Source organism: Cuculus canorus, chromosome 5 (genome assembly GCF_017976375.1).
Source record: "Cuculus canorus isolate bCucCan1 chromosome 5, bCucCan1.pri, whole genome shotgun sequence".
Lineage (NCBI taxonomy): Eukaryota > Metazoa > Chordata > Aves > Cuculiformes > Cuculidae > Cuculus > Cuculus canorus.
This window is the reverse complement of record NC_071405.1, coordinates 64,066,844-64,079,113: the sequence shown is the minus strand read 5'-3', so window position 1 is coordinate 64,079,113 and position 12,270 is coordinate 64,066,844. Positions and strand designations below refer to the sequence as shown.

General features: G+C 39.0%; 1 protein-coding gene across 1 annotated transcript in view; it reads right to left on the bottom strand.

Moving 5' to 3' along the window:
- The window catches only part of AKAP6 (A-kinase anchoring protein 6), a 273,822-nt gene extending 263,439 nt beyond the window's left edge, over positions 1-10,383 (bottom strand). Inside the window, exon 1 of the mRNA XM_054067984.1 lies at positions 10,271-10,383. The gene's annotated coding sequence lies outside the window, so the exon portion shown is untranslated. The remainder of the gene's footprint in view (positions 1-10,270) is intronic.
- Between the last annotated feature and the right edge of the window lie 1,887 nt (positions 10,384-12,270).

Sequence of the window (12,270 nt, the reverse complement as noted above, 5' to 3'; positions counted from 1 at the left end):
CTGTCCAGAGTATGAACTTATTAAGGATCAGTTAAAACCAAGAGGTACTAGTCAGTTAGTGAGAATAATACAAAAAAACCCCACTACTCATAGAATCACTGGTTGGAAAAGACCTTTGAGGTCATCAGGTCCAACTGTACAAGCTCATATCCCATCAACAAATAATACCCAATAAGACCACAGAGAAACACACAATTTAATTTGTAATTAATTCAAATAAAGTTCAAGGAATTTAAATATGTATAACATTACTTTTAGATGCTGAGTTTAATATACTAGCTTGATTTATTTACTTATTATGCACAACCTTAGACTATTTTTTTAACAGTTCAATGGATAAACACAAGAATTAAAGCCACATGCCAGTGTGCAGGTCTAGGGAAGAATAAACTGAAATGGATTCTAAATTGTATTGGGAATCAGAAAACAATACAAGTTAATTGTGGAGGCTATTTTTACTCTTGATTGCTGATAAAGTACCTTTCTTGCCTTGCTCCTCTTCCCTGAGCTATTGGCCCATGAACTGGAAATATACATCCTTAGGTCACTTGACATTTAAAGCTATTCTGGTTTCTATTAATAAATATTTATTATATAGGAAAGAGTGACATCTCCAGAACCCAGTGGTGTGCCTAATCCAGAACATCTGTTAGCCCTGTGTTATCTTACACCTCATTTTAATGCGTATCCATCAGTCATTAGCTGGTTTGGGTTGTCTGCTCCCCGAACAAAAGCTGAGCAAAAAAAGTTTAAAGAAGATCAACAACAGGTGTTTTAATGAATCAGCAATGACTGAGAAAGCATCATTTTATAGTATAATTCTTACCAAGCTCCAATTGTGGAACGGAGCCCTTGAAGCTTGTGCAAAAGCCTGGTGGGCCCCTCTTCATTCCCTGAAAAGGAATAATTTCTTTTACAGCAGAATGGCGTGTACATATTGCTTCAAGCTCTACAGATCAGGTGTTGCTGCCTCTTTGTCTGTATGGAAGTCACTTAGACTCAGCCAGCAGAGGCATTTGCCTGAGCTTTTCAAACTTAGTTGTGGAATTAAGCTTCTATTTTCAGCTAAGCAGCCTCAACAGTGTGGTGCAATTTTTGTTTTGCCAATACCACAAAGTTTTCCATACTTTTGGTAAGTTTTCTGCTGTGCAATCCTCTATCCCAGGACACTTTAAAATAGATTGAAAGTGTCTGAGCTTCTAAATTATGGCTCAGGCCATATAGCCTATACAGGATGCAGACATCCATCATTCTCCTGAAGAAACTGGTTGTGTGTGGCTTGGATAGGTGTATTCTTCACCAGGTAAAAAACTGGCTGGATGGCTGGCCCCAACGAGTCGTGGTGAATGGAATTAAATCCAGTTGGTGGCTGATCACCAGTGGTGCTGCCCTGGGCTCGGTGCTGGGGACAGTTCTGTTTAATATCTTTATGGATGATCTGGAGAAGGGGATTGACTGTACCTTCAGTAAGTCTGCAGACAATGCCACCGGGGGCAGGGGTGTCAGTCTCCTTGAGGGAAGGAAGGCTCTACAGAGAGATCTGGACAGATTGGATGGATAGGCTGAGGTCATTTGTATGAGGTCCAACAAGGCCAAGTTCCAGGCCTTGGGTGACAACACTTGGGTGACAACTTGGGTGACAACAACCCCATGCAACGTTACAGGCTTGGGGAAGAGTGGATGGAAAGCCACCCAGTGGAAACGGACCTGGGGGTGCTCATTGACAGCCAGCTGAATATCAGCCAGCAGTGTGTCCAGGTGACCAAGAAAGCTAATTAGCATCCTCACTTGTATCAAAATAGTGTGGCCACCAGGACCAGGGGTGTGACTGTCCTCCTGTACTCAGCACTGGTGGGGCTGCACCTCAAATACTGTGTTCAGTTTTGAGTCCCACACTATGTGAAGGACATCGAGCTGCTGGAGCGTGTCAAGGGCAAAGAAGCTGGTGAATAGTCTAGAGCAGAAGTCTTGTAAAGAACAGCTGAGGGAACTGGGGCTATTTAGTCTAGAGAAAAGGAGGCTGAAAGGATACCTTATTGCACTTTACATCTATCTGAAAGGTGGTTGTAGCGAGTCCAGTGTTGATCTCTTCACATAAGTAACAAGCAACAGAAAGAGAGGAAATGGCCTCTAGTTGCACCAGTTGGATATTATGAAAAATTTCTTCACTGGAAGGGTTATAAAGCATTGGAACAGGCTGCCCAGGGAAGTGGTGGACTCACCATCCCTGGAGGCATTTAAAAGTCATGTAGATGTGGCGCTTAGGGACATGGCTTAGTGGTGTACCTGGCAGTGCTAGGTTTATGGTTGGACTTGATGATCTTAAAGGTCTTTTCCAATCTAAATGATTCTGTGAAAAATCCTAAAGATTAGTTTCCTTCTTTTAGAAAAAAAATCTTTTTAGATTTTAGATATCACATAGGTGAGACCACTCAAGTTCCAATCTAACTCAAAATGGTATAATGAAGCTGAATAAAAAGAATAACTAAGAAGTTTCCTACATAATTCACAGAAATAGAAAACCACGTCTCTGCTAATTTAAAAGGTTTACTTTAAAGAGTATTGCATTTCAAAGAGGTGCAAAATTGGTTTTTTGCGAAAGAACAGTCATCGTTGTTAATGCATTGCCTGTTCCTGCATCATGCATAGATCATATTTGGACTCCACCTTCTCCGGATACAAGACATCCGAAAATCCCCTGATTATTTTCTGAAGTATCTGTGCATAATGGCAACAAAATTAAACAGGGATGTTCTTGCTAATGACCTAGCAAAATGCCACGATGAAGTTTCGAGAAGGAATAAGACTAGATGACACATTAAGGATCTATAAAATATACCGCGCCTATTTTAGTAGCTCACCCTTAAAATGGCAACTCACATATCTGCTGTGTCACTGCCTTAGCAACACAGACTAGATGTGTTGAAATCCACCAGACAGCAGCCTTTTCCAGCTGAAGCTATGGGGTTTGGTTGAGCTTTGTTGTGGAAATCAAAATATGATTTATTATTCTAACAAAATACAGTATGTTTCAGGAGACCAGCTTGAAGTATAGTAAGGATATGTGCTAGTACATGTGCTAGTACAAAAGTGCCTTGACCAGAGAATTAGCCTCCTCAGCAGGAAAAGCTGCTTCTGAATATGATCTAACCCACTTGAAACAGTAAGCAGCCTGGAGTAGCTACATGCAACAGCTTTGAAAGACACCCTCATTTGAAAACATTCTCGATAGACCCCTATTATTCTGTGAACAGCACTCAATTCCGAAGTGCAGCTTTTCCTGACAAAACCTAAATGTTGAGAAAAGTATTTCATTGGTTTTGTCATTGCTAACTAGCATTTTATTTTAGTTTCTCTAAGGCTTGTCTTGCAACATCAGTTTAAAAACAACCTTACGCAGCCCTCAGACTTGACAATATCTGGCTTCTTTATGTTTGGTTTGTGTTCACTGCATGAGTTCTATCAGCCTCTATCAACTAAATACCTGTCAAAAATCTTTGTTTATTGAATCGTGTTTACTGAAAGGGCAAAAATGCAATACAAGTCACCTGTTAAATGCTATTTCTTGGTAGGTTCACTTAGAAGAACCTAAGGTTGTACACTGTAGTGCAAGCCAGGCATTTATCCTTACTTTCCAATTTCCTATGTAATGAGCATAATACTTCAGTAAGCAGGTAAGTTGTTTTCTTTCTTTAAAATCAATTTTGCAGAAATATTTTCTTAAATCAACTCCCTTGGCAGTGGATATTCTATCACAGCAATCTGTCAAACAAAGGACAAGCACTTATCAAGTCTGTTTTAATACTTCTAAAACTACGAAGTGCACAGAACTTCTTCCTTTCTGTTGCCAACTAAGCATATAAAATCCAGCTTCCATCAGTTAAGATTTTTATTTTTTGTTTCATTTTAAATAGTACAGTCAACGTTTACCTAAAAATGGTTCACAAGCAGATCCTCATTTTTTGAAAGACCAGAACATTCCCGAGGTCACTGTGTTAAGTTGCAACCTAACCTATGGCAGGTAACAATCATTTTTTTCCCCTAAAGACCTTGACATTTCATGGATCTCCAATACAAGCTCTAACCAATAAAACCACAGTGAAGAAAAAAACAACCAACCTCAGAAAACAAGCACAGAAGCACAAACACGAAAGTACAAAGACAAAAGAATATGTTCTTTTTCAGGTACCATATAAGCAATAAGAAAAATAACAATTTTTCCCAAAGGTTTTCCAAAAAACTTGGGCATGTTACTTAATCTTTATGAGGAATATTTAGGAAAAATAAGGAAAGTAGCTTCTTATCTCAATTTAAACTGAAAATTAATGCAAACTTGTCAGGAAAGACTTCACCATTTCTCAGGTATTTGTACAGTCCCTAACACTTTAAGAGTCCCATACAAACTTTGGTAGAGATCTCAGAATTGTTTCGTTATTTTAAAAGATAGTAATAATCCTGAAATCCCTCTCTTTAGAGACTCACCAGAGGAAATATAACTTTTTTCTAAAGGATTTAAATAAGAAAAGAAGGACAACTTGGTAGAAGACAACAATCACGCTCAACATTCAGGAACAGAAAGCTGGGAGAAACACCTAAGACACAGAGGAAGTCAATACCTGATAGAATTGAGCAAGAACTGAAAACAAGAAATGCAAGTTTACATAGTATGCACAGAGGAGTTGTGGTGGTTAGGTGGCATGCATTTTAAGACTGAAATAGAGACTTGACTACAAGCTTTTAGTCCAGAAATAATACCATGAAATGTTACAGAGAAAAAAAAAGAAAAAGAGACTTACTTTATATTCCAATATAGATATCCTTTACCTTATCCACACACTGAGTTGGTAAAAAAATAATATTATTCTTCGACAGCTCATGAAGCAACTTTATGTCTGCATTCTAACCCTGAAACTATGACAACATCCAGTTTGCAAGACAATCAGTACAGGGCAACTCTTGAAAGAAAAAGATGCAAAAGTAATGTATTTACAGACTGAAACTAATTATTGCAGTTGGGTGCTTCTTCACCTAAAAATAGGTAGGGCTTCTTTTAGTACAACCCAATACTAACAAAAGCCATCTTTTTAAGTGTGTCAGCTCCCACAAGACACTGTACCACGGGGGCTAGGAAATCTATTTTACTGAGCTGTTTCCTTGTAGAAGTCACTTCAAAGAACCCTTTGCCAAAGAGAGAGAACATTTCGGCTATCTGCTTAGTGTACGTGGTGTCTAAGACCATGTAATTGGACTCGGTACACCAGCAGTGTTCGGGTCAGGCCTTTCTGTGCCTGCACTCAGCGTCATAGAAGTCCAACTGCTACATGGAAGCTCCTGTGATTCCTCTTGCACAGCACCTTTTTTAAAGCCTCACTTGGTAAAACAATCGGTCGCCCAGAGAGCTGACTACTTGTCCTGGGTGCTCTTAAAAGTCGCAGAAACCACTTATCTGGCAAAGTTAAGAGCATCATTACGTTTCACGGTGCTCATCCTCCACCTTTAACTTTGAGACTGACACTCTCCGCAGGACACAATGATTATCCCCTTCGGGCTGGAGAACACTTAACTTAAGTTTACAAGCTATATCTGCTTCCAGGTGCCTTTGAAGATGTTCTTTCACCAGTTGAGAGGAAGTCCCTCCTTGCTTGGCACTGGGATGGAATACTGGGAGAGAAGCAGGTGGCGAGAGCATTTTGGCCAAGGCTGCCAGGGCACGCCTGCACCTAAGATGCGCCATGAGAACTGAGCATTCCCACAGAGCAGAGAACCTTCCTGGCTTTAAATATCTTGTGTGAGTGTGCCAGACGCTGTAAACTGCACCGAGCTGAATTTTTTGACCTTGGAGGGATGAAATGCTGAGTCAGCCTTGCTGGGTTTCAAAGTACCCAAGAGTACAGCTATTTGAAACCTGTAGTTTCATCACAAAACAGGAAGGTAAGAGCTAACTGGATTGGGTTTTTTTCCTTTATTGCCATCTCTTTTTCTCATGAAGCAAAGCTTTTTGAAAGCATTTTAAAAATAAGAAACCTTTTGGTTCAGGAAAGCACATTCTGATACTTCTAAAGAGTGATTTTTATGATGATCCTTCTGATGTGATATATATACACATACATATGTGTGCATACATAGCACATGACATACATACATGTATATGACACACATAGCATGAGTATTCATGTAGTTAAAACTATTCTGACTACACCAAGCCAGCTGAGGGGTTTATATTATGCATCTTTTTGGCTTAACTTGATTAGTGTGAAGTGGAGATAGATGCTTTGAAAAAAAAAAAAATCACTAGAAAATGTTATATAAAAAACCAGAGATGAGAAAGAAAATATTCCATGGGCCTTTGTACAAGATAACTGATTAAAAGGCATACATTCCTGCTCAGTAAAGAAGGAACAGGGAGCTTCAAGGATGGATAAAATAGAAAATGCTTACAGCAAGAACTTGTTAGGATTAGGAACGTAGCTGAGATCTCTCTTTCCCTATGCCAAAGCCTGCAGAAGCTGAGAAGTCCAGGGTGGCAGCTGCCTCTTCAGGAGAGTTCTGGATCACGGCACTGATGTCAGATATGGTTACCACTGCCACTTCCATCCACTGTACATCCTGCTCCCCAACTGCATAAAGCAGCAATTTAGACTCCTCCTGGCTCTCCATCCAGCTCAGCTTTTCCTTTTGCTCCTTCTCATCCTGTGGCAGGAAAGATTTGGCCCAGCCCAAGTCACTCATTATAGGAGTAACATATACCACTTCTGTTTTCTGTAGCTGAAACCTGCTTTAGTAAGTGGCTGTTTTAATCGAAAGGGCAAAACAAAGGATACCTTCTTCCCCTCCAGTCCACGGATATGTTAGTATTCAGACATGACCTGGTTGCAAGATGATCCTTTGACGCTATCTTTGCATTCGTGTATTTTATCCTAGTAATACCAGTAAACCATCTCATTAACATGCAGATAATTCATTATATACCACAGGCTATGCTTACAATAAAAAACATAAATATACAATTTCAAAAGTAAAACAGAGTATCATTTGATACATATAAATCTTCTTTCTTTTAAATACAGATCTGGAACTTCAGAGGTTTTGTCCAACTACCTCTTCCTGACACCAGCAGCGCTCAGCGCAGGTACACACACAAACACTGAGCCCAGAATTCTGTCAAAATTTCTTTCATTGCACAATACTGATTTTAACACAGGGGTGCAAGTAAATTACAAAATGGCATAGGATTTTTTAAATTATTTTCAGTTCCTTAGATATTTTGAAGGAAATATTTCGCCTGTATTTTTGGAAATGCCACCGGTTCTAACCAATGCCTGAGGACTTCTTATAAAGAGGGCTCCTTTGACTTGACTTTCCAAGGAGGAGTTCCTGGACATAGACCCATTCCAGACCCGTTGGGGTTGGGAAGGGACGGAACATCCACCCACCACTGTTCTACTGTGACACAACCTACAGAAAATAAAGTTTCCCTCCTATGCTGCTTAGGAAGAAAAAGCTTCCTTCTACAGAGGACGTGTTCTGATCCACTCTCAGAAGGCTTTGCCTTGACAAAAAAAATCCACAGTGTTAAAATTGGACCAAATTCCATTGCTGGACTCAGGTTTTTTTTCATCAATTCCCACAGTTGTTTCGGGAGCAATCAAGCTTGGTTTTTTTCTCTCTGTTCAGCACTAAGCCATGAAGAACCTATTTAATTGATGATATAAAATCCTTTAGCAAGCCAACAGCAACATCCTTTCAGCTCACTAGTATATACCCATCTCCAACTACACATCGGTATGAAACTGCATATAGAGAACACCAGCCTCCAGAGTAAGTGTCCGAATTCAGCTTCTTTGGAGATGAATACGTGTATTTACAAAACATATTGCCTTCAGAAATGATGAATAAAACCAGCTGTAGAACAAAACTACTGTGCGACACTGTCTTACGTATAATTGCACCAATTACAAAACTGCCTCAACAGTAAGCAAAATTGTATTACATCTGTAGCATTTCTACGTTCAAGTCATGCTCTGACTCAGGCAATCAGGCTTGCTTTTTTACAGCAAGACCCTCGTCATCACTCCATGCTCTGCCGTATCCTCACATACAGACTCCAGTGAAACACTTGGACCCATACAAAAACTCACGCAAGTGTTCTACAGTCAAAGCGTTCAGCCAGAGTCAGAAATAGCCAAGATGTTCACCGAGAAACAAGCACTGTCACCACAGTTCCATTCTTAGGGTGTGTTTCCCAGGGCAAACCGTGCTGTGAGAAGGGTGTGGAATAGAGAGTAACAAGAACCGGAAAAGAAAAATTGTTTGAAAAACAACATGATTTGTGTTCTAGTTATTAGAAAAAACAAAAAAAATCTGCCATGGGGACTTCATAGCAGGTCATCTCTCCATCAATACTGTCAAAAGTTGTTGGTTTTCCCCAACGTGTTTCCCCTCATTTTCAACTCTAGTCTGAGAAATTGTAGTGGTAATCAGGTCACTTGCAAAATCTGACAAAATACATTATTATTAATAAAGTTTAATATTAAAACATATGTCTTACGCTCAAGCCTTATTAACTGTTCTTTGATGGTCCCTAAAGTTGCAAGTTAAATGCATTCCTCCGCAGCTCCCATAACATCTCTAATCCTGACACGAGCCAGACATCAGCTGTCCCGCCCTCCCTCCCTTCCTCTTGCTAACTCATACCTTCCGAGTTTGCCTAAGGAGAGCAGAGCAAGCGCAGGAGACCCCTTCTTTCATGCTGCCAAATGCATCACAAATAAATAAACCCACATCATTCTAATGTTCATTTATGGTCATCTGCTTTGTCTTTTGCAGTAGGAAAAAAATCCAACAAATGTACCCAGACTATGCTGAAAAAAAAGCATCTATGAGGCTTTATAGACTGTGTAATTAAGATATAGGATCTCCATTCCAGCTTGTGCCAGAAAAGACCATCGCATTCATCTATATAAACAGAGTTAAATCTCATTATATTTACTACTCTATACTTTGTCAAGTATAAGGGACTAAAAACTATGAGAAATATAGGCACCACTACAACATTAGTGGTTGCTATTTTTTCTTGCTGCACTTCTGAAATAGGAACTACACAGAGAGAACAGAGCCAGAGACCACTCCCTAATTCCTAGTGGACATATTGATCAATTAAAATGACATGTGTCTGGTCTTTTCTTTCCTTCTCATAGCAAGTAGCTGAAAGATTGAATCTTTTAAACATATAAAAATCAAACAATTAATGTTGTTGTATAGCATTCAGCAAGATTAACTCAAAGTTAAGCAAAATTATCCTGGCCTCCATAAGCAAGACTTTAATACAAAATAAACAAATATTGGACACTGTAAAGAATTGCTAAATATTATAGACATGAATTTAGCCGTCTCGCTAAATATAAAAGACAGGTATTTTCTTCCTATGTTAGAGGTGGAAGCCTTTATAATTATTCCTGTAATTTTCTTATTCATAACAAAATCCCTCAGAATGCCTGAATCTTTAGCTACAGCTTTTACTGCAGTTGCAGCAGCAAAAAAAAAAAAGAAACTTGTTTTCCTTTCAGCAAAAGACAGATCTAAAATCCACTAAATAAATATTACTGTTACAAAAAAAAAACGAAAAACAGATTGAAAGAAAGTCAGTGGAAAAGCTGAAACCTACTGTACTCTCAAAATACCTGGTTATTGTTTGATAATTGTAGCAATATTTTGCTTTTTTAAGAATACCAACAGACATAGGATAGTACTGAACCATCTCTAAAATCAATACTGTTCTGGTCGCTTGTTCAGCGTCGGTCTGCAAAGTATTTTCAGCACTATCACGTTATGGAAGGCCAATTAAAGCAAATAAGTGATATTCATGTTATTGAAATAAAATAGGTTGAAAGAAAAGCTACACATTATAGGAATGCTTAAATAAAGAGATAGGGAAAGGAAGAAGCTATGTTTATGGCATTATAACTGAAAACAGCTATTCTTTCCATTTAAGCAATCAGACTGCAGCAACTTTAATTGGATTGTGAAATTTGAATATCCTCTCTTCAAATCATCAGGGCATTATCACAAATGCTGTCAAGTCAGGTTGAATGTGTTTTCTGTAGGCCTTTGTCTTAGCCTCTCTGTCTGAAAAATGATATTTAAGCATGCAGCATCTTTCTTCACAAAGATTTTCACAAGGCAAAACCCACACATTCTTATATTAGGAAAGCCTCATAAAACAAGGAAAAATAATGATGCAATTAAAAACAGCACAGCATTTTGCACTTACCATGTCCTGTTCAAATCATCCTCTTTTGATGTTTACGGCATCTGTAAGATGCAATACTAGGAGGTGCCTTGTGTGACCTGCTGCATGATGCTGTGACATCAGTTCAGATGATGCAGCTCATTATGGGAAAGGCTGCTGTTGCCATGGCAACGGAGATGTGATGCGAATCCTTACTGCATTTCCAGGGGAGCCTGAGACAATACGGAAGCCCTTTAAAGGAACAGACAAAATGCAAACAGGGTTTTAAAGTACCGTGCCATAGATTTTGGAGCCCACCTTCAAGTGCATGCCTTTTATTAAGGAATATTTTAGGCAAATTATTCCGGCATGATGATACAGAACTTAGATATGTGAGCTACAAATTATCTGTACATCTAAAACATAATATCATGTGTGTCAATTTAAGAACCAATTTTATAAGTCGAATTTGTTTATCACATAAGGGAATCTTACTTAAAATAAATAGTCAGTAATATTATTTTAGCACCAGGGCTGTAAAGACTGTCATTGAACAGTATTACAAGAAATATACATTTTCACCCTGCCCCACCCTGCTCCTATGTCCCATCTGTCATTTACAAGAAAAATCTTGTTGCTAGGGAAAAACACTTGATACTTTAAAATATGAGCAGAATTAACACTGTTGCATGAATGACAATGAGTTTAAAGGAAAAAACGTGGGGGCTTTTTAGTCACAGGAGGGTAAAGAAGTGTCTAGCCAGCCAAGTAAAAATCTTCTTATCATTTTTCAGCTGTAGGGCAATCTGCACCACCATCTGCATGCTGAGTAGCCTGGCTTTCATCTGCCCAGACAGATGAGCAAGGACTTTGAAAGCTGTGGGCAAGCTGCACGTCCAATGGGCCTCCACCTCCCAGGTAGAGCAGGAAAGCCAGAGAAGAGGAAAGTCCCTCCCTGTAACATACCTGAGGGGCTGGGATTGGAGGCTGAGCCTGTAGATTCTACCTTTGGCACTGGGAGCTTGCTCACATCCTCTGTTCACTGTTGCGATGAGAGAAGCAAAGTCCATGCGAACAAACACTAAAAGGAGCTGTCTGGAAATTAAAATTCACACCCAATGAAGAACCAGCACATTTTTGGCTACTCGCCAGTTCTATTTGGATGAGAACAATTTCTCTCAAAAACTGCTTTCCCTAGCCATGAAAATCCCTTTCTACATGGCGGGGAAAAAAAGTAGAAAAAACCCAAATCCTATACACTTGATTTTCCCAGAGTAAAACAAAAGCCAACTTGAACTCAGAAGTCTGAATGCCCTGAAGATGTCCAATAAATATGGATTCCACTGTCTGAAGCCCTTCAATTCCATTAAACTTTAGCCTTTAAGTAAAAATTTTTATCTTTCATTTCAGAGGAAACAATTGGAAGTAATTCTATATCCTCTTCCCCACTACCGACCTTTGAAAAAAAAAGGAAAATAGAGAAAAAAAATTCATGTCTTTGGATTAATGGATTAAATACAAAACCTTTGCGTGAAGCTAGGAAATATTATAACCTTTCTAATTACTGCTGTCTTGACCTTATATGTTCTCATTTTCGACTGTTTCTCCTTTCTAATGTCAAACCTCCGTCATTCCAAACAACAAGTTTTTCCAGTTCACTGTAACAGGAGATGGAGAAAGGGAGAGCTGAACCCATCCTATTGCTACATGAACACCTTGGTCATTTTGAAGTATCACCAGTAAGTTTCCAAGCCAAGAGCACAGGGATTTGACTGTACCTTTTTCTATCAAAACAAAAGTATTTTGTCCTACTTTCAATCATAACAACGCAGGTCAATGCTGAGCATAAATTTCTTATTCTAAATTCTTGATTGAATCATATTTTTTCCCTCCAACGAAGATGCAGTGTCTTTCCTTTCCCTCACACTGGGATTCCCCCGATTCTTTAAATGGAACAAGTTTTATTGATCTTCATTTGAAAGGAAGAAATGTTCCATATGCCAACTGCCATTATTTTCCCTTATGATCAGTTTATGTGGGTA